This window comes from Malus domestica, chromosome 05 (genome assembly GCF_042453785.1).
Source record: "Malus domestica chromosome 05, GDT2T_hap1".
NCBI lineage: Eukaryota > Viridiplantae > Streptophyta > Magnoliopsida > Rosales > Rosaceae > Malus > Malus domestica.
In genome coordinates this window covers 8,818,158-8,842,339 of record NC_091665.1, presented here as the reverse complement: position 1 = coordinate 8,842,339, position 24,182 = coordinate 8,818,158, and the positions used below count along the sequence as shown (strand labels likewise).

Here is a 24,182-nt window from a genome sequence, read left to right as displayed (position 1 = left end):
ATTTATAAAGAAAAAGTATATAATAAAAAAAAAAATGGGATGGTGTTGCAAAGCAAAGTGGTGCTGTCACCACGTGAAAAAAGGGGGTGCTTCTGACAAAGGAAAAGAAAAGAAAATATAAAAAAAAAATCTTGGTGGACAGCACCATGCAAAAAAAAAGAAAAAAAAATAAAGCTATAAAGGTTTCGGTGCATCAGGTACCATACAAAAGAAACAATAAAATAATAATAATAATAATAATAATAATAAAATATTATAATAATATACATATAAATAGATGGTGCATCAGGCACCATGTGCAAATAATATATATATATATATATATATATATATGATGCATCAATCACCATCTGCAAAAAAAAAAAAAAAAAAAATCTTCATGCTTTTGGCACTAAATATATATACACACACACAAAGAATGAAATAAGGCTCATTTATTGATTTCTCTGAAAATTTACAACAAAAAAAAAATGTACATTTTACATCAGTAAAAAAAAAAAAAAAATCAAACAGGAGGGGGCCTTCACGAAGGTTGCTCATGTGAAGCCTCATCACTCGGCGGAACCCCAGGAGGAGGAGGCACCGAAGGTTGATCATTTGGAACTTCATTACGCGGTACAGCCCCAGAAAACGAAGGCAAATGCTGTTGGAACAGACCCACGAACTTCTGATGATCAAGTAAAATATGACCATCAGATTCCTGCATCTGGTTAATCTTCCTCTTCATGTTTGTAGCATAGCTATGTGCAAGCCTGTGCAACTGTTTATTCTCATGATTAAGCCCCCTAATCTCTTGTTTGAGACTCATCACTTCAGCCGCCAAGGATTCAACTTGACGGGTTCGAGCAAACAGGTGCTGGGCCATATTAGACACAGAACTTGCACACTGCACACTGAGAGCCAGAGAATCCTTAACAGCCAACTCATCAGACCGCTTGGAAAGTAGTCTGTTATCTTTGGGAGTGACAAGATTCCGGGCCACCACCGCAGCGGTCATATCATTCTTCATCATCGAATCCCCAACGGTAAGAGGACCAGTAGGGGATATGAAGGATGGACGCCATATGTTGTCTGGAGAAGGCGGGACTACCTCTTCACCAAGGTTCAAATCAAAACGACGGTCGGAGGGTCCAGACATTTTCAAAGGTGTTGAAGAAAGAAGAGGTCGAACAAATCAAGATCTTAGAAGTGCAAGAAGGGAGTTTCTACAAGCGAAAATTCAAGTGTGCTTTGAAACGAAATGCGTGCCTCTATAAAGATCAACATTCGACGGGATTTCAGAGATCGAAGAGGCGAGCTCAGAATTCGAAGAGGCCAATTCAAAAATCAAAGAGGCAAGCTCAGAAATCGGAGAAGCATCGTGCTTTTCCAGACGCGTCATCACCCATCACGCGCAAACTCAGCTTTGCGGAAATCACGGGCAATTTGTCGAAGTGCCAATCCCAGATATCAAAGAGGCACCAGTCTTTTTCAGCCTCGTCAACACCCGTCACACGCAAGCTCAGCTTTGTGGAAATCCCGGGCAATTTGTCGAAAGCGCCGATCCCAGATATCGAAGAGGCGCCAATCTTTTTTAGCCTCGTCAACACCTGTCACATGCACACTCAGCTTGACGAAAATTACGGACAATTTGTCGAATATTTCTGATAAAGAAGAAATCACGTGAAGCCATACTGATCAACCACGCAATGGTTGCCGACACGAGTGAAAAAAAAAATAGTACCTCTACAGGTATTAAAGAACTTTTTATAACTATCCACCTTCACCCTCCATAGCAAGGCGGACACCCAGAACCTTTCTTCATCTCCGAGAATGCCTTCCCAACGAAGCCTCTCGGGTCACTCAGTGTTCCTTATTCCTTGGGGTACCTCTGCAAGCCAATGACTCCAAAGCAAAAGTATCTCATATCACCAGGGTAGAAAGCAAGAGTATCTTATATCATGCGTTCTCCATGTCCTTTCCTTTGTCCTTGTTCCTACCTACAAAGACAAGGATAAAGAAAACAATATGCCGGAACTTCCACTCAAATTCGGATAAGGAACCGACTGCTGGGAACCCTTCCCTGATTGCCTACCTAGCACTGCTCTCGAGTACTCGTCTCCCACTGCTGCTGTACTTCCAAAGAAGCTGCCACATCTGCCTGAAGAACAGATAAAGGCAAGTGAAAATGATACCTAGCAGCACGTGGAGACAACGTGCAGAAGAAACAAGCAGAGAAGAGTGCAGTTTTCACAGTCAGCTCAGCAGAAGGAGTCCGAGCTGAGGAACTCAAGAAGCTGCCACATCTGCCTAAAGAAACAAGCAGAGAATAATGCAGCCTGCACAGTCAGCTCAGCAGAAGGAGTCCGAGCTGAAGAACTCGAGAAGATGCTACATTCTGCCAGAAGAATGGATAAAACAAGGGAAAATGATACATTAAAGCATGTGGAGACAAGCATAACAAAGCACATGCCGATTCATCCGCTACTTCTTCAAAATCAAAAGTATCTCATATCATCAGGTTTGCAATCACTCTGGGTGGAGGACTTGTTTTGACCCTTAAATTCTTGGGTCGACTTGCTAGGCATTGTGGGCTGCATGTGCCGTTTCACCACCCTTGAATCAAATCCTTAAAGATCAAGTCACCAACTGGAAGAAGAGCCCATCAATCTTGAAAATCATACCGTTGACCAAACTGCTCAGGTGTGAATTAGAAAGATTGAACAAAGCAACAAGTCGTCACCTTCACCTCGTGCCTGCTTGCCATGTGTTCGAGTCAACCTTCAAGAATCAGGCCTCAACGGCCCTTGAAGAAGTTTCCGGCCAAATTCAAGATCAAGCCTCGACGGCCCTTGAAGAAATCACAAGTTCGATTCAAGATCAAGTGTCTACCACTCTTGAATCAAAACCTAGTTCAAGAATAAGCTGTGGAAAATCAACAATTGGAGGAATCCAGAAAATCCTCCAACCCAATTCAAGATCAAGCCTCAATGGCCCTTGGATCGACATCTACATTAAGGGACTTCAAAACGCATCTCTTACACATGACAAGCACATGTATACGACGCGCCTTGAAGTGGGGGCATTTGTAGACATCGAAATTTCGGTAAATAAATGTTGACCGATAAATCAAAGTGTCAACACTCATGTATTACATAAATTTTACACGTAGCGTGTGTCTAAACAAAAAATCGAAATAAGTTGGAAAAGTCATCAAACAGGACACGTGTCAACACCTGGCAGAAACGACTTATTTCATCTGGAATATTATATTCAAAATTAGGCCTTGGAAAATTCTATAAATAGAAGCCAATTTCATTCATTTGGGGAGGAATGGATATTACACCTTGAAGCTCTGAAGCTCTGAAACTCCGAAGCTCTCAAGCAAATCCCGAAGGATCAAGAAAGCCCTTTTCGTTCTTCATCAAATCCTCATTCAAGATCAAGTCCCAACGGCCCTTGAAGAACAATCCACCGATTCAAGATCAAGCCCCGACGGCCCTTGAAGAAAGTCTTTCTTCGTTCTTCGTTCATCGTTCTTCCAAGATCAAGCCCCGACGGCCCTTGGATCAACCATCCACCAAATCAAGATCAAGCCCCAAAGGCCCTTGAAGAACTTCCACCAATTCAAGATCAAGCCCCGACGGCCCTTGAAGAAAGCACCATCGTTCATCATCCGTTCATCCAAAGATCAAGCCCCAACGGCCCTTTGGATCAACAACGTCGACAAATCCACACATCCAACCGTTCTTCAAGATTAAGCCCAAAAGCCCTTGAAGATCCGTTCATCACTGTTCTTCAAGATCAAGCCCAAAAGCCCTTGAAGATCCGTTCATTACCGTTATTCAAGATCAAGCTTTAACGGCCCTTGAAGAAACATTCATCCTCAAGATCAAGCCCCAACGGCTCCTTGAAGATCCGCTCAAATCCACCTTCAAAGATCAAGCCCACGGCCCCTTGAAGAAACTTCCAACAGTTCATCCAAGATCGAGCCTCCTTGGATCAACGAAACATCCACAAATCAATACCTTATGGAGATCAAATCAGAGGATCGAAATAAAGAGAAATTGTAACCCAAAATCATCAAATACAAAATATTTGTTTGTGCACGTTGTTCTTGTCTCTTTGGTTTCAGGAAAATTTCGTGTCAACATCTATATCTCAGAGTACATCATAGATGCCTGCAAGCACTATTAACGAAACTAACATTACGAAGATTCTGATTTGTCTCATTGTGTGCCTAATTTTCAATTAATAAATCAAAGTAAATGTGTCTGCTATTTGTGCTGGGCATTGTGCTGAATACCACATTAACCCATGCCTACTTGTGTTTATCTGTGCTATCTGTGTGATAGTGATATAAAATGTGAACATAGTGCACACACTCTCATTGTGATATTTCATATCTCATATAATGTGCAGAGCAATTTTATGTAGTTTTGGGTGCTCTACTTCTCGGTGGTTTTTGTGATTTACGGCTCAAAATTAGGATGTTGCAGAAATTAGGTATAACAATTGACAATTGTTCTTTCATTGGTCAAAACACATTTTTAATACAGATAAAAGTCGATCCTGAGACACATAATTGTTACCCATTATTGCATAAATTTACTCCTAACAGGTTGTTCTTTTACAGAAATCCTAAAGTTTGTTTGACAGAACACTTCATACCAAAGCTGTTGGTTGGATCCGTTTGTTGTAAGTATGACATTTCACTCTTAGAAGATTGGCTTTCACTGTGGTGCAAGTTTCTGCATTATGACATGGCCATCCACAGCTGTGAAACAACTTTGCTAATGCAGTTGTAATCTGTTGCAGAATTTGAAGAGATGTTAATAGCATAATCAAAATAGTGAGCTTTTCTTATTACTCCTTTTTGGGGTTTTGTCCATTGGAATCTATATGGTATGCTATAATATGTTAACAGTCATTAGGAGATACCCTAATTTGATTGCTTTTGCTGGTACTTCGTTGTTCTGAGGCGGAGGCCCAGGCTGAGTTTGAATTTGTGGCTGGCTTAGCTACAGATGGATGGGTGCATGCAAATCAAATGCATTACTGATACTATATGGAGGTTGGGAAGTTTTTTTTCCCCCATTCATATCCCTTGCTTCATAAACCTGAGATTAGAATATTTTGTGTTAGTGTTTGCTAGAGAAGACAACTTCGCGTTTGCTGATGTAATTAACATAATGGCTTTATGTTTTAAGCTCATTTGCTTCCTTTCAGTTTCCCTTTACCCATTGTTTCTCTCCGCCTTTTTAATGAATTATGATATGTGTTAAATAGAAAAGTAGAACTTCATGTATGGACAATAAGTGAAAAATAACAACGTTAATAAGTATCAATTAACCCCCCCAATAAATGTATTAACATTAAGCAACTGCGACCTTCTTGTTCAATTCTTTTATTTCATCATCAAATATCTAGTTCTACAAAATAGAAGGAAAAATAAAACCAAAATGAGTGCCATGTATGTGCTATATAAAGAAGGGAGCACAAATTATTAACTGAGACTAGAATCAGGGCTAAGGCTTTTGATACTTTTTTTGTTCGGTCACCTTTCAAACTCATGTCCAGCTGGCTTTCCAAATTCAGTAGATCTTTGGCACTTAAACCAGAAAGTTCTTCCCCCATTAACTGCCTACATAATTTACCGAAGGTGTGGGGTATACTCTAATCGTTCTCACAAACTAATTTATATTTACTAAATGTTACTTTGTGGAGATACCATGTTTTTCCCAATAAATCATTATCTCACATTTCATGGGAAAACCTTAAGTGTTTAAGCAATATTTAAGTAACAGTATCAGGATAATATTGTGAAGAGATTTTGCATTTTTGTTGGTGTAAAAGCTTGGTCTCTGGCAAAATCGCTTAAGGAGGAAGCATAAGGAACACCGAAATCATTTAGGTTTAGGACAATGTGTTGTTATGCTTCACTGGGGACCTCAGTTATTGAAAAGGTTTTCTGGGTTGGTATTTGGATGAACCGTGATTAATTTGATAGCCTTTTGAATAAGCAACATGAAATATGCATTCTTATGTTTTGGTACTTGAATCAAATTGCTAGGCTACGTTGAAGATTCAATATAAAGCAATGATTGTACCTGTGGCATTCTTCCAAGTACCGCAATTGTTGCCTCAAGCTTGCTACATCCCTTTGCCAAAACTATTAAGTACAAATACAATAAATGTTGTCATGCATGAAATATGAATTCACCAAATGAGCATTTATAGGAGCACTAGAAAAAGTTAGCCATTGTAAAATCACACATCAAGAATCTGAAGCATGCATATTTTATTTTATTCGTCATATTTTTAGGAAATATATCTCCTTGCATGCTAACACACAAAAACAAAAACATGCATATAGACAGATTGGAGTAATTCTCAAAGTTCTCTAGCTTATGGCCATGCATGTGTATCCCATATAGGCAGATTTGAATTGTTTTTGGGGCCACGCAGGTATATCTCATATTTTTTAGTACGCGCTCTTACTTTTATCATTCGTGAGTATTATTATCCCTTGTTTGATACCAAACGTGCATCTTATGTCTGCTCTAAAGGTTGCCTTTTTACTTACTCGGTGACTACTAATGGTACAAAGTTGTTGAGAGCAGGTATCTACGTAATTTTACTGTGAAATAGCAAGAACACCGATAACTTACCCTTTATTGAAATTGAAGGATGTGTTACCTGCCATGCATCTTATCCTCCACACTAAAGAAAAAATGACGACAACATTCACCCTATATTAAGATGTTCAGAAGTGCGGCAAAGTTGTTTGGTAAGCTCTAGTAGCTCCGACATTTTACTGAAACCCTAGGATACAACTATGCCACCTTTTTCTCTTTATCATTATTCATTGATTTCACAAGATATGAAAATTGCTTGCCCACACCATCTGGGTTCAGCGCAAAGATTTTCATTTTGCACTTGTTTCTTCAATTTTTCTTCCCATCACTCGAGGAATTCTCGTGGGAGGTCTTGATTTACATTTCCCAAAACCATATGTTACCAATAACTATGGAAATTGAAATATTACCTTCCTCCGTACTGCAATCCTACGCTGAAGTTTTTTCATTACATGGGGCATGTCCGTCCATAATGCTATTTCAAACTATCTAGACTAATCCTATCATGTACTTTTCCATGCATTTAAATTTGTGACTAAGGGAAGACGACTTTCTCGCCACTTCTAGATTTGCTTTTCTATATTCTCTCCGAAGGGATGTAATACAACATTGCTCAGAACGGATATGGTTGTTAATGTTTGTTACTGTACATAGGCAAAACCATAGAGCTACGTAATTAAACAAGTGGTATGCATGCGTAGAAACATATATGAAAATATCATTGTCCAAGAAGCTTATTGCTTAGTGTTTTGATGAGTAGATTTTATACTATATAGTTTTCCTATTCATGGTATGTTTTGGTGAGATTTTGATGCTTTGTTATATATTTTAATTGTAGTACATGTGAATCTACTTTGAGTAAAAAGTAGTCAAACGAAGGAATTTTGGAGTAATTTCAATTGGAGTAGATTTGTGAGTCTTTCATGAGGATTGTTTCATAATTCCAGCAACCGTGGTGAAGAAAAGAAGGCCTAGCTCGTATTTTTCCCAGATTGACGTTTTTAGACATTTTAGGTATTTTGAAGGTCTAGATGGCATATTTTGAGGAAGGTTTCTTCTGAGGATTTGGTGGGGACGTATTCAGTTTTAAAAAGAGACATTCTGGGACCAAATCAAAATTGATATGGTCGGTCAAAAGTCTAATTTTCTTTACAATCCGAATTTGACTTTAAATAGGAAACCTTTTTATTTGCTAGTTTATTATTTTATTATGTTTCCTAGTTTTATTCTAAGACCTTTTTCTAGGTAGGATTTCATCTTGTAATATTATAAATAATGCTATTTAGCCATTAGGGTTATTTACGCATTATTCTAGAGAACTCGATTTAGAGGGCTTTTGACAATTCAAGTTTATTTACAAGGTGTTTTCTTTCATTATTCTATTTCAATAAAATTCCTTTGGTTTTATGATTATTTGTAACTAATTTCTTTTTCTAGGGCTAGGCCACGAGCCTTAGCATGACTATGTAGTCTTTATTTAATTGCTTATGATAATATTCATGCATACTTTGAATTATTAATCACTGTGTTTAAACTGTCTCTATATCTTAATGCTTAGCTACTATTAGGATATTTAGATAAGTAGTTGGATGCAATTCGGTTGAACTATCACCGAAGGATTGAGTATTGCTTCTTGTGGTTAATAATTGTAATTTCATTTAGGATGAATATCACGTCTTAGGGGTTGCATGGTTTTTCAAAGGGTTTGCACAAAACTTAATGAGTCTTGTATGTTCATATTTGATCTGAGTATCACAGACGGATTGTATGTTAGTCATACGTTCTTGCTTGAATGGCAATAGGAGAATATGCATTAGGAAAACCTATGTAGGACTGTTGAGGTGACAGTAGAATCCTAGTGTTTATTAATTTGATTTTCAAAAACTATTGGGATTATGGGATTATTGGAACTTTTGAAAAGATATTCTGATTTTTAATGTTTTGCATGGCTGGCAACTTGAAGGTGAAAGTTTTGTTTTTAGTTAATTTTTGTTTAAGTTACTAATTTGTTAGGCTTTATTTTTCCTTTTGAGTCTTGTTTTGCTTGAGTACAAGTTAAAAGCTAAGTTTGGGGGTACTTGATGAGTCAATTTTATATTATATATTTTTTCCTATTCTTGTTATGTTTTGGTGATTATTTTGTTGACGTTTTGATGCTTCGTTATATATTTGAACTGTAGTACATGCGAATCTAGTTTGACCAAAAATTAATCAAACGAAGGAATTTTGGAGTACTTCCAATTGGAGTAGATTTGTGAGTCTTTCATGATGATTGTGCCATAATTCCAGAATTTAACTACAAGCCGTTTCACTGTGGCGACGAAAAGAAGGCCTAGCGCGCATCTGTTCCAGATTGACGTTTTTGGACATTTTAGGTATTTTGAAGGTCAAGATGGCATATTTTGAGGAAGGTTTCCACTGAGAATTTGTTGGGGATGTCTTCAGTTTTCAAAAGAGATTTTTTGGGACCAAATCAGAGTTGATGTGGTTAGTCAAAAGTTTGATTTTCTTTGCAATCCGAATTTGACTTTAAACAGGAAACCATTTATGTGCTAGTTTATTATTTTATTATGTTTCCTAGTTATATTCTAAGACCTTTTCTAGGTAAGATTTAATCTTGTAATAGTATAACTAAGGATGAATATCACGTCTTAGGGGTTGCATGATTTTTCAAAGGATTTTCACAAAACTTAATGAATCTTGCATGTTCATATTTGATTTGAAAATCACAGACGAATTGCATGTTAGATATACGTTTTTGCATGAATATCATGACGAGAATATGCATTAGGAAAACTTAACCTTCAAAGTTGCATGTGTAATTCATAAATAATTGATAAAACTATGTAGGATGGTTAAGGTGACGGCGGAACCCTAGTGTTTTCTCAATTTGATTTTCAAAAACTATTTTCTTTTATGTTTCTATGTTCTTGCCGATTTCTCTAATCTTTTTAATTAAATTCGTTTTTTATATTTTAGATCATAAAATCAACCTTTTCCAAACTTTGCTTTCAAATAATTAATTAAGACTTGATTTTTACATAAATTATTCATTCAATCCCTGCACAGAACAACCTTGCTAGAGCCGACTATACTACCATTACCTTGTATTCTTGCAATTATTTTTAAGTGTTTTTATCCTACTTCTACAGGTGTTAAAAATCCTATCATATTTGATAGTATTATAAATATAATGTCTGTATACAATATAAGTGCAGGTATTCAGCAGAAAGAAGATTGGAGCTGTTTTTGTTGAGTGGTTACCTTGAGTTCTGAAGCAAGGTTCTGCAGTTGATGGTGCTCCCATCTCTGTTTGTTGAAACGATCAATAACTGATTCCATGCTGATAAGAAATTCATCGTGTATGGTCTTTAGATGCAACAATTAGGTATCTTGTGAAAACAGCGTCGTTATATTTAGGGTTCGTAAATTGGGGGTTACATTTAGGTTCTTAAATTAGAGTTTTTAAGGTTCTTAATTGGGGTTAGATTTAGGTTTTAAATTAGGCGAATGATTTTGGGCAGTGAGGTTAGATTAGGTTTTCTTAAATTGGGGGTTAGATTTAGGGTTCTTAAAATAGGGGTTCTTAAATTGGTGGCGATTGTCATACTGTAGTCAAGTTTATGTCCAAGTGCTCAGGAAGGGTTATCATAGTGAGGGATAACAATAGGTTTCATAGGTTTGAGGATGGAAAGTGCACATGCGGAGATTAGTTCTGTAAACTTCCATGTGCTTCCCTTTGTTTTTCTTTTCTTTGTGATTGCACGTTGCTCTCTTCATAAAATATGCAGACATGAACACATCTAGAACATGGGTTGAGTGAGTTGGCATTTTTCATATTTCAAAATTTCGTTTTATGGAGAAAAGGTTAAGCAATTTGGGATTATTTTTCATCCAAATTTGAGTTTCCTGGAGAATGATATTGTGTTGTAAGTTCTTATATTCTAGATGGGTATTTATTTGCTCTCTTGAAGAAATTTGTTTTTCTTTTTTGGATACCGGGTGAGGTTTTTTGTCAACGAATACTTTCATTGCTAATAATGTCATTCTTTAACAAAAATACTTTCATATGATAAGATTGTCATTCTTGATTTTTTCAATTTTCAGGAGAAAAATCCACTAGCTTTTGGATGTACACTTTGGTCACTTGCATTACTTTATGGTAATTTTAATTACTATTTCCATAATTTTGTTACCTTCCATTGCTTTCTAGTATTGTTGTTTGACTTCAAGTTCAAGTGGTCTGCTCGAAAGTAGTCCCATGGATTTTGATATTGTTATGGTTGACTTGCTTTTTTAAGGTTTATCTGATGAGAGCTTACATATTAGAATTGGATGTTTCGGTTACTCTCTTTTCATTGGTTTTTTTATTGTATTCATTGACCAATACTATGCTTCAATTTTTAAAAATAGAAGGTTATCATCTGTGCTTCTAGGGAGATGTAAAGAAGGTTATCAGTTATCCTCTGCTTCCCTTTGTTTTAATTGTGTTATAGCACATGTTGTGTGTATTGGCGTGCTATATTGGACTTTGTAACTCCTAAGATGTCTAATGCTTTCTTTTTCTGGCTATGATGCTTGTATCCCTGGTTATTGTTGAATATGTGCCATACTTTTTTGTTTCCATCCATTAACTTGGGTGCATGTTCTTAGTTTCTACCTACCCTCGAGGAGCCAAATTGCTAGCTTGTGGCTTATTTATCATTTGAATTCCCTGACACACACAGAGCACGTACATACAGATTTTGCCTCCAACTACTTCCTTATGCTAGTTTCTTCATATAAGTTATAATTGCTGGGTCTATATCCTATCTGAATTGATTACTTTGTGTATAGTATATTAGTTTTAAGTTTTGTTTCTGCTTGAATTGAATTGGGTTTAGAATTAGGGTTTTTAAATTCGTTCTAAATTTAAGTTGAAATTATTAGCATGTGTACGGTAAGTTAAATCTTTATGTACGAAACAAATTGATTTCCAATTTTGTAGATGTCACACCTCATTAGAACTTGGAGGGCGATGACTTCTACACTTAGTCCAATGACTACACCTACTACTGCCACCACTGCTCCGGTAGAGATGGACTATAGGCCGGTCAATCCGATTTACCCAGTTGGTCCTCCAGTCCCACAGACGCAGGCATCATCAACTTCTTCAGTGGCGTTGCCTATTAGCGACTGACCCTCGCACTACGGACCAGATGTCGCCATTGAGATCCACAACCGATGCCTCGGGTACACAGCTAGGTATACAATCCTAATTCACTCCCTCATTCCCATGTTAACTAAATTTTGTTATTTTAGGTTCAATTTGTTATGTCATGTCATGTAAGGATTAAAAAGTTTCCATTGTTTTCTCTTTTTTTGTTCCCAATTTCTTCGCTTTCAGAAATGGGTTTTGTCATGAAATCGAAATTGTGTGTATTGTGTAATTCATGTCTGTAAATTTTTATATTTTTGCAATTTTTTTGTTAATTTATGTGTCATTTCTTAGTTATTGAAATGTGTTTCTCACGAAATTGAAACGATAGTTCTGTGGAAGAGTTTTGATGCTGAGGAAATGGCGAAAATGTTTAACTGGGAAATGAAAACGTTGGTAATTATCATGAAGCAAAGTATTTAGAGTCGTCGAAGTTTCAGTTGTGACTGTCAGAGTCTTACAAGTGTCAATGTGGATGAGGTTATATGGAATTGTTTGCTATAACAACTTAGAATTCATTGCCAAGCCTGTTGCCAGCAATGTCGAGAGCCTGTGTATACAAGCTCGAAAATTGGCTGTCTTGGATGGCAATTGTCACCATTTTTAGAAGTTTGTTGTGGTATTTGAAAACGCTCGAATTGGAAATATGTTCTAATTAGGAGAAAGAAAATAGTGGCCTCAAACAAAGAAGTAGCTATGATGCTAAGTAATTTTCAGGAGAAATAGAGGAAGAAAATGTATGCGAATGTTAACTAATTAGTTTTGTTATTTTAGGTTCAATTTGTTAAGTTATGTCATGTAAGGATTAAAAAGTTGTCATCGTTTTGAACCTTTTATTAAACTGTTGTGATCATTGTGTTGGATGCATATAGTGTTTATATTATTTTCAGGGTTTTGGGAAATATTTTAATTATAGGGGAGGTTATGCCGAAATTTTAGTAGGATTTGTTATTAGTTTTGGGTTAATGATATTTTTTTCATCTCTTTGCAGTGAAGAAAAACACCTGGGGATCTTGTCGGTAATTGAAGACGGCGAAGGTCACCCGGGTGACCAACGGTTGTATCCCAATCGGATACGATGAGCGACATCAGGTAGTACCAACGTCAGAGCAACATAGTGCATTGGCTCGTGCAGACCTTTTGCCCTATGTGGTGGAAGTCTTGGAAGGCTATGCCGGAGGAGACGAAGAACACGGTGCGCAACAAATTGTTTGTAAGTAGTGTTGCCTTTTTAATGTTTTTCATGTAAAATTTATATATTTATATTTATTACTATCTTTTATTACTAATACTTTCAAAATATTTGTTACATTGCAGACAAACTACAATTTGGGGAACATGGACGATGACATGTTTGGGTACCTTAATACGCTTTTCTCCAAACGCTACAAGCAGTGGAAGAGTGACCTGCACCAATGTTTCCAGCAATTTGATGATCCGCAGGTCGCTCTTGAGGAGGGTTGTCCTAAGGAGTTGGAGGACTGACAAGATAATTGGGTTTGGCTTTGCTGTCATTTTCAGGAACCAGGCTATGTGGTGCGTTTTTAATTACGACTTCTTTCACTTTACTTTTTTTAATTTTTACTAATATTGATTATTATTTTTTTAAATTTTGTTTAAGTATTACAACTAATACATTTATTTTTTTAATAACAGAAGAAGGCGAAGGTGAACAAGATCAATCGGGAGAAGAAGACTCTTCTCCACCATTCGAGTTCGAGGCCTTTCTCCTATAGGATGGAGGCGCGACGGAAGGTATATATTACATCTTTCATTTCCAATTTTAAAATATCGCTAATAATTTTTTTCTTACTAACATTTTCCTTATCTTTTTCGATTTCAAGAAGGTTCAAAATTTCCAGAGATCGACGTCTTTGCTGACGTTTATGTTCGGCCTGGAAATGAGTTGACCGAGTCCCTTCATGTAAGTAATTTCTTATGCATTCAACATTTATACTAATTATTTCAAATTGTTTTCTATTAATAATCCATGTTTTTTTTCAAAGGTGACTATGGTGGAGAAGAGTCAATCGGTGCTTCCAGAGTCTGCCTCCCAACTTCCCTCGGACACGCTGATTGAGTTTGTGGATCCCCCTGAGGATGCAAGGTTTCACATCGTCACAGAGACGTTGGACCAAACTTTCAGTCGGAGGCCAGGGACTTATTGTCGGTTGATGGGAAATGCCAGGCTATGGGAGAGTAGAGCCTCGTCATCATCGTAGTCAAAGGGCCAGGTTACCGCTTTAACGCAAGAAGTCGCTGGCATGAGGAGTGAGTTGGCATCGTACAAGTCTCAAATGTCGATGCTTGTACAAGCCCTCAATTCCTCCGGAATACATCTCCCCCGTTTTTCTGCACCATCACCCTCACAGCCCTTCCACATTGAGCAAGCACAGCAATCAGGCCCGTCGACCTCCGACCCTGTCCCCAACCAGCAGCAAGATCCTTCGAACGACATTCCTATAGATTTTTTCGTTTTTTTTTCATAGTTTTGTTCCTGCTTTCTTTTAAAACTTTATATTTGTACGTACATTTTTATTTATATTATAAATAAAAATTATTTTTTTATTCATTAATTTGCTTTTTTTTTTGTCATTAGTATGAAATCTTTTTTTCTTTTTTTTTTAATTTTCCTTTTATTCTATTTTTTTAATAAAAATTACACTTGCGCGTAAAATTAAGCACGTCTTATAACTTCGTCGCACATTACCACGCAGCTCTTACATTTTTCGTTGCTCAAACTTTTCGAGACGAACTAGTCACAAAGTGTACTTGTACCCTTTTATATCGTACGACGAAAACCTTCGTTCGTATAACTTTAGCGCGATGAGTAGTAGAGCGTTGTGCAATTTTTTTTTGTGCGATGAATTTGAAATTTTTCTTCGCGCAATGTCTTTTTTCATGACCTTTGCGCGACAAAATACGGGCTACGATTTTCTGGTCGCCATAGTTTTTGTGCGACCTAATAATGATTTGCACGACAAAATCTCCCTTGTCGTGCTAACTGTTTAATTTAGTAGTGTGTGCTGTGTGCCTTCTTAGTTCGATAATTAAGGTAAGTACCATTTGGAATCGGGCAAATTAATTGATAGAAACATAAACTAAATCATTTGGAATGTATTGTGAAGATATATGCATCAATTTTTGGTTGCAGACCTATTTGTCGGGCCTCTGAGAAAAGGGAAGGTGGGGAAAGTGTATGCCTGGTAATGAAAAGAAAAGGGAGAGCCAGTGATAGAAATTGGTGAGGATCCGATCTTTCAAACACCAATTCTTCCCTAAAAGTAAAAAATTCCATTGGGTTACTAATTCATGAACAAATGGGTGGAAATTGCAGCATTGATGTAAATATATAAACTTTCTTTTCAAAAGAAACAGTGACATATAGACTTTATGGGTATTGTGAATTATGTACATATTGTGATGTAGGTTTTATAGTTTGACATTTAAGTTGTTTTGTAAGTACTTAATGTTTTCATCTACTTTTTTTATTTTTTATTTACATCTACTTACTATTGTTCATGGACTTTAGGTATAGGAACTTGCATCCAAAATCCCAAGTTGTTTGACAATTGCATTAATAACATTTAAATCATTACTTTACGCAAAATGAAAACGAAAAAGTTCCTCTTCGCACAATACATTTAAAATATTTCATGACAATTACAATGAAAAAAATGCTAACACAATACACCTTTACGGGCGCGTAGCGCCCGTGATGCAAAAATGCCTCTTGCACATACTAACATGTGTGCATAGAGGCTAGTGTGTGTGTGTGTAGTACAATGTGAGAAGCATTCATATGTTTATCTGTAACTTTTTTTTTTCGTTTGGAAGTTTTTTAAAAGCAATTTCTTATCAGGTATAATGTCTTTCTGAATTTCTATGCATATAGACAAGGAAAGGTTCTACACAATCCATGACCACAAGACAGGAGGCAACCAAATACCCAAATAACATCTTCGGTTAATTCCACATGCTATATATAGATTCATAAAAAAATCACTATTTTATGCAATAATAACATTTTCGGGCAAGCAAAAATCTTCACATGAGAACAATGTTTCGCTCCAAAGAAGATTAAAAGGGCGCAATAGCCGATATGTGTTGTCTGAATTAGTCCAATATAACAAGTCTACCTCAAATCTTTTGCTAGAACATGCAGCATATATATTGTGTGTCTATATATATATACAACCCAAAAAAATGTTCACAGGCAATATACACACATATATGGATTTGATTGATTGATTGATTTTGAGAGAGAGAGAGAGAGAGAGAGAGAGAGAGAGAGAGAGAGAGAGAGAGAGAGAGAGAGAGAGAGAGAGAGAGAGAGAGAGAGAGAGAGAGAGAGAGATCTAACCTAGGGCTGGTTTGGTATTGCTGTGCTTTGAAAAAAAACTGCTGTGAGAATAAGCGGCTGTGCTGTGAGAAGCGGCTGTGAAATAAAGCAGCAGAGTGTTTGGTAAACTTTTTTGTAAAAGTGCTTTTGGAAAAAAAAGCAGTCTGATAGTGGGTCTTTTCATTAAATGAGCACTGTAGCTCCGTGTGCTTTGAAAAAAAGCCAGTTTTCCAAAGCTGCAAATAACAGCTTCAACTTTTTCCTTTGATTTCAGCTTATTCTCATAGCAGCTTCCAAAATAAGCCCTTTTTTTTCAGTTTACCAAACACCTAAAACCCTTACAGCTTTTTTTCATGAGCGTTTTTTTTTAAGCACCTCACTCCCAAACTAGGTCCTAGTGCTAGCATAATCGTAAAGCCTGCCAGTGCTAGAGAAGACAATCAATCCAACCTCAGCATCACAAAGGATTGATAGCTCCTTAGCCTTCTTAAGCAACCCATTTCTTCTTTTCGATGTCACTTGCCTGCTCGTCGAATTGTCAATCCTTCTAAACACAATCTTTCCTCTCCCCATTTCTTCTTTTCGATTTTTTCCTCAAAAAAGTAAGGTGTATAATAAACTGAAGAGAGCTTACATGGAAGAAACAAGCTATAGAGAAAACAGTAGCAGCTCCCCTCTTTCCTTAATTTCCTTAGATGTATGTACCTATAATTATAATTATAATGCTTTATATGGAAAGCCACAGAGTCATTTCTGTACAAGTAGAAACCCAGTTTATTTGATAAAACGCGGTATGGACTGTGGAGGGAAACCGCCTAGTGGTTTAATGGCTTAACAGCGCCACGCTTTATGACATTTCGTTTGTTGAATCAACTGAAAATATGATTTTAGCCATTCCAACTTAATTTTCTTCATATAACCCTACATAACATTTTTACTCAAAGAAAACCCAATGACTAGGATCCACATAAGCAAATTCATTAATTTCATATTACTTCACACATATTTTACATTTTTCACATGCCTAAAATACCCCTATTACATATTTGATGTAGACAATTAATTGTAAGGAGAGAGTAAATGATTTTGCAACAAGAAAAAAAAAAAGACATTAATGTTAAAAATTTATTGCATATTAATTTTTTAGAAAGGCTTTGAATTTTCATAAAACTACTGGATTTAGTTTTTTTCACCCTACTCTTGAATACTTTTGAATTTATCCTTTTTTATTTATTAATATATTAGAACATTGTATTTCATTATCGACATGCACATTAATTTACGGGTAAATTACATAGTAGCCCCTCAGGTTTGAGGTCTATTACAACCTCATACAACATCTTTAAAACATTTCACTTTCATACCTCACGTTCTATTTTATTTCAAAATAATACCTCCGTTACATTTTCCATCCATTGATCCGTTAAGTGCTGACATGGCTGCCACATTTGTGCCACGTAACTGCCAAATGTGTGCCACGTGGCAAAAAAAATTTAAAAAAAAAAATTATAAAAAAAAAAAAAAAAAAAAAACCAATTTGAAACCCATATCCCATTATCCCCCAACCCCTGAACCTTGGAAGAAGAAGGGAAAAAAAAAACCAAAAAAGAAGAAACCCCCACCCCGTGAACCCCCCAAACCAGAAACCCAGAAAGAAGAAATCCCCCCACCACCACGCCACCCCCCACCCCGCGACCCACCTCACCCAGAACCTCCCCTTCACATTTATCTCCCTTCATTTTCCTCACCATCAAAGTGCAAAAGGGTTTCTTTGGTTTGCTCGCTCTCTGCAACTTCAACTGATCATCCATGGCCGACCTCTTCAGCTCAGCCTCTCGCCACCAGCTCTTCGTCACCACTCCGCCCCAGATCTCCAAATGTAGAAAGAAGAAATCCAACCCCCCCCCCCCGCAACCCTCCCTCCCCCACGACCCACCTCACCCAGAAACCCACATCCCTCCCTCCCAAAAAAAAAAAAAAAACCCCAGTTCGTCCCCCCAAAATCTGCAAGAAGAAGAAGAAGAAGAAGAGGGAGAAAAAAAAAGAGAAAAAAAAAGAAAAAAAAGCCCAGTTCGCGGGAAGGTCGCGCGGGGGGGGGGGGGGGGAGAAGGGAAGTGGGTCGTGGGTCGCGGTGGAGCGGGGGGAAGGGAGGTGGGTCGTGGGTCGAGGCAGGGCCTGGGGGGTTTCTTTTTTTTCTTCTTCCTCCCTCTTCTTCTTCTTCTTTTTGTTGTTGCAGGTATGTGGTGGTAGAACAAGCAATTGGGTCGGCGGTAGGGGGTGTGTAGAGGAGAGTGGAGGGTGTGTAGAGAAGGAAAGAGGGTGGGTGCGGAGGGAGGGAGGGTCGTGGGTTAGGGGGTGCACAGGCAGGGTCGTGGGTTGGGGGGGCGGGGGTGTTCTGGGTTTCTGGTTTTGGGGTGGGGGGTTATCATTTCTGGGTTGAAGGGAAGAAGATGAAGATGGGGGATATGGGTTTAGGGGTTGCGGGGAGAAGAGAGGATTTTGGGAGTTGCAGAAGGGTGGGGGAGGGGGGGAAGGAAAGGATCTGGGTTTCGGGATTTTCTAGTTTTTTTTTTGTTTTTTTTTTTAATATTTAGAAGATTTAGGTTTTTTAAAAAAATATATATTTTTTTCCACGTGGCAGCCACATCAGCACAAATGTGGTAGCCACGTCAGCATTTAACAGACTAATGGATGGAAAATCTAACGGAGGTGTTATTTTGAAATAAAATGGTACTGGATGTATGAAAGTGAAATGTTTTAAAGTTGTTGTATGAGGTTGTAATAGACCTCAAACCTGAGGGGCTACTATGTAATTTACCCTTAATTTACCTACAACAATTATACCATGGGTGTAATATAATATCTCTTTTTTACAATGATGCAAAATGATGTTTATACCAACAACAAAACGTGCCTAACATATGTACTAATACATGAAAAATAATTTACCTATATTAAGAAGAAATGTAGTTCGATGCATAGTATTAAAAATACTATGTTACACCCATGTTTATACAACAATAAAACGTGCCTAACATATCTTACAATACATGGAAAATAATTTACCTACAAGTTAGATAAATGTTATTTGGTTGGGTGTAGTATAGTTTTTTTTAATAATTGGAAATATTAAATATAACTAGGTGTAGTGTAATTTGTTTTTTTATATAATTAGAACAAATTAATTTACCTACCTACTATTTGAAATGTTCATTTCTAATGATGCAAAATGTTCATTACCTAACTACAAATTAATTTCCAATAATTTACCTACAACAATTATACCATGGGTGTAATGTAATATCTTTCTTTACAATGATACAAAATATTGTATGTACCAACAACAAGACGTGCCTAACATAAGTACTTGTACATGGAAAATAATTTACCTATAACAAAAGAAATGTTGTTTGATGTATAAAATCAACAATATTATGTTCCACTCATGTTTATACAACAACAAAACGTGTCTAACATATATAACAATACATAGAAAATAATTTACCTACAAGTTAGAGGAATGTTATTTGATTCAAAATATATAATATAGGTGTAGTATTTTTTTTTTAAATAATTGGAACAAACTAATTTACCTACCAATTAATATGGGTAAAATTGCTACAAAATATATCACTAAAAAAAAAAAAAAACTACTTTTCTTGTTTGACATGGATATGGTTAATGCAAACACTTTTTACATTTTATTTCACTTTTTCTACTACTTTTAATTTGGCATAAATTTAGGAATTTGGAAAAGGGACCATAAAGTATGAGTGGCATGAATGTAAATTGTATTAATAGGTCAATAGTGTTCCCATATATTTGCAAATTTTAAATTTGGGCTTAAACTGGATCTTTAAAGATAGATGAGTTTTTATCTAGAAATAATGAGTTGTAAGGGCCAAAATCTAAAGCACCCTTGAATCAAACAAAGGTCTGTTGACCAATGTGAGAGAATCTCGTAAATATGGGTTTCTTATGTTTAACTCTTTTTTCTTCTTTTGAATAATAATTCAAGCAAAGGCTAGCGTTGGTATCAACTAATTTTAAGCATGAAATCATTTTTAGCTATTCTTAAGTGATGATGCATACACTGGCGGATCCATTAAGGGGCAAGGGGGGTCAGCTGACCCCCCGAACTTCGATGAACGTCCATAGACACCTTAAGTGCTGACCCTCCGAACTTCAGTGAATGTCCATGGATACCTTGAGTGTTGTCCTTTTGAAGATTAGAGTTGGCTTCATACTTGCCCTCCAACCGACTTCAGGCCTACCAAAATCTGATGAATGTCCATGAATACCTTGGGTGCTACCCCTTGCTTACATTAACATGTATGTAGTATGCATTTTCAAATGACTTCAGGCCTAACAAGACTTGATGAAATGACAATATGCATGTTATTTCTAATATAAAAAAATTTTCGCGTTGCGCGCGCTATTCTTACTGACCCCCCTAATATTATTTCTTGGATCCGCTGTATGTTTTGAATTGATTTTATAATATTTATTTAGAATCTCGTAAATTTGAAGATACATGCTGTTTTTATATTATTCTAAATATTATTAAAGAACAAAAAAATAATTTAGGAATCTAAAGAGATAAGTGTAGATTATAACAACACTAAATGTATACGTCCATGTGTGAGTTTGAATGTTGTCACCGTTGATTATTTCATTTTTCGTTAATTAATTTCACATATATTAGTGGTTAACAGGTACCACGCATTAATGAGACGTGAAAACTCTAACTTATGTAAGATTCAAGCTTGAATACGCTTCTAATTGAATTATTTAATGCCATACTTATTAACTCATTTGAACATGTAAAGGTTGAAACGCACATGAGTTAAGTTATAATATAAGAATAATTGGACCAAATTAAGAATCTTATCGTAAGTGTTCGCACTTTGTCTCTGTAATGTTCAAATACTCTGACGTGTGTGAAATTGATATATGTGGCAGTGGTGAAGACTTTTTGTAATATATAATTTTTTCGTTCACACCACCTGTTGTTTAAGTTTGTTTGAAAATGATTTGTTTTACAAACCTATAATTTGTCCTTTTTGTAATATATAATTTCCCGTTCACACGACCTTTTGTTTAAGTATGTTTGAAAACGATTTGTTTTACAAACCTAGGATTTGTTCTTTTTGTAATATATAATTTCCCGTTCACACTACCTGTTGTTTAAGTATGTTTAAAAATGATTTGTTTTACAAACCTAGGATTTGACTTCTACAAATCACGTAGAAGATACAAAGGGATCGAGGTCACTGGCCAAATGCCAGAACCCCTAAAAAGCACAAGGGATAGACTCGGTACTTAAGAACAGGTAAAAAGGACAAGTAGCGGAGCTGAAGTCGCCACCCTTACGAACCAAATATCCGTACAAATCATCGGTGAGGACATGAGAGTGGGGGTGGGCACGGTTTGGTTTAGTGCGGTTTTGAGTGAAACCGAAACCAAAATTTTTTGCGGTTCAGTTTGGTGCGGTTTTGAACCCAAAACCGAAATGAAACCAAACCGTTTGGTTCGGTTTGGTGCAGTTTCAAACGGTATCGGTTTGGTTTTTAAGAAAAAATGTACAATTTGCAATTTAACATATTAATAAGCATTTCCCAATAGCAATAGGAAAAAGACATTTTTTATGTAAACAATTAGTATGTTGCATGCAGTTGTGATGTTAAAACATGTTTGTGCAACAAAAGGGGTGTCCCTTACAATGTTTATCATAAAACTAGTTGAATAAATTTGAATTCATTAAACATGAGCGAAACTTTGATACTCGAATATGTGATATCATGCTTCAAATGAGTGGACTTCATTAGATCATTGTTTGACTCTTGATAACAAGATTAGTCCACCCTTGTACATATATGTGTGTGTGATAGTATAAAATAACAAAGGTCCATCAAGTTAATGAATGAAAGAAAGTGATGAATGATGATATTCTAGTGTGGTTGAGTCCCATACTAAGTGTATGGATTCTAACAAACAACCAATTAAAACATGAAATATAATATGGACATTTAATTAAATGTTTATTAATATTTGCGGTGCGGTTCGGTTTCAGTGCAGTTTTCAAAAGCCAAAACCGAAACCAAATCATTTTCTATGTTGCGGTTTGGTTTCAAAACCAAAACCGTTTCAAAACCGCAAAACCAAACCGTTCGGTGCGGTTCAATTTGGTTCGTGTTTCGGTTTCGGTTTTCGGTTCTAAGTGCCCACCCCTACATGAGAGACCATCAATGGAGAGGATATGAAGTAGAGCGGACCATATTCTATTGTATGTTGGAGTTTTTAGCTCCTTTAAGTCCCACATCGAGGAACTCAAGGGAACTTGAGGTCCTTATATTACTTTAGTTTTCTTTATTAGTGATTAGGTGTTGGACCATTTGGAATGGAGATTGAGACTTGGACCACTAATTGTGTGGATTAGGCTTGATGATTATACCATAATATTAATATTAATATAAATTAATATTAATTAATCAAGATAAGGGCCTTGGACCTTGGGGCACTTGGGGCCTAAGAATTAAAATTAATCTGATCAATTAGTTTTAGTTTCGAATTAAGTTCTTAATTACAATTAATTAAAAACGTTTTGATTAATAGACACAACTCTTCGGAAAGAGTTGTATAGCTTCAGATCAAGGTTTTAAAAAATGCTAGGCGCTAGTCGGGCGGCATGCGCCTAGGCGGATTTAGGTAAATTTCTTGTATATCTTGTAAATAAGTGCATATTGTCACTCACAAAAAATTATGTTTGTATGAAATCCATGAATAAGATAATAAAAGAATGATAAAAATGCAAAAAGAGTATCCAACAAGTCCAAAATTTAAAAACGCATTAAGCATATATGTCATATAGTGAGGAGTATTGTAATGTAGGAAGACACATGTACAACAAGTTCACAATTTAAAACAACATAAAATGCAAAATAGAAGGAAAATAAGGAAATATAGTAATGTAAGATACTTAATCTAAGTTTTTATTTTTTATTTTTTAAAATTTCAAAAATATAAAAAAAACGCCCAGCCGCCTAGCACCGCCTAGAGGCACTCCGATTTTTCCAGCCGTTTTGCACGAAATCGCCTCGGTTCCAAGTTAACCCGCCCAGCGCCTAGGCAGCCGCGTAGGCCCTTTTGTAAAACATTGCTTCAGATACATCCAAAAGGTATTTGAAGAGGTATGAAATAGCCTATATAATTGGAGTCATCAGTTCTATCGAAAATCATTTTTTCTTCTTCCTTCTCTTCCGTACAAACATTCAAGAGAGTAAACACACAAAGCAATTCGCTAGAATTCTATAATCCAGTGCGGGTTTTAGAATTAGGTAGTTGTATCTTGGTTGAGTAGACGTTGTAGAACCACAAGCACAAGAGTGGGACGAAAATACTATTCAAAGGACATAGCTTTTGCGCTAGCCTCTACCTGTTGTAATCAAGTTAGTACCATTTTAATTCTTGTATTTGTTTCTGTAATTTCATTATGTATAGCAAGTATTTTTAGTTAATAAAGTATTAAAATTTCAAATTATTTTATTTATATTTATTTCTGAATTGTTCTCCAACAATATATTGTTACAATCTTGGGATATGATTTATTATTTCTTCTGCCTTTTATGAACACTTCCGTCAATCTACTCTATATATACACACACAAACAAACGAAACCATAACCACATATTTTTAATTTGAACTCAACCATATTTTTATCAATTCAAGAAGGTTTCTATAGCACTTGAACTAGACTCCAATGAATAAGGATCGAAGGGAGGGGGAGCGCACACTTGCTTTTGCAACTTTTAATGCCAGGATTTGCATGTGATTCCGTACAATTTGTCAAATTTCATGGAGCGCCACGCCACAGGTGAGCGACGCGAAAACAAAATTGATGAAATGCAGCTCGATCTGAAACGCAGTTATAAAAAGAAATTTGGGTTTTGAAGCTTCTCTCAGAGGGCAGCTAATTGTGATATTGCTAGATATATTCCGATTCAGTTAGAAACTCACCTAGAGATGT

The 24,182-nt window shown here is 36.4% G+C and overlaps 1 pseudogene; it reads right to left on the bottom strand.

Moving 5' to 3' along the window:
* Positions 1-523: 523 nt before the first annotated feature.
* LOC114825064 (MADS-box transcription factor ANR1-like) lies at positions 524-16,729 on the bottom strand (annotated as a pseudogene).
* Between the last annotated feature and the right edge of the window lie 7,453 nt (positions 16,730-24,182).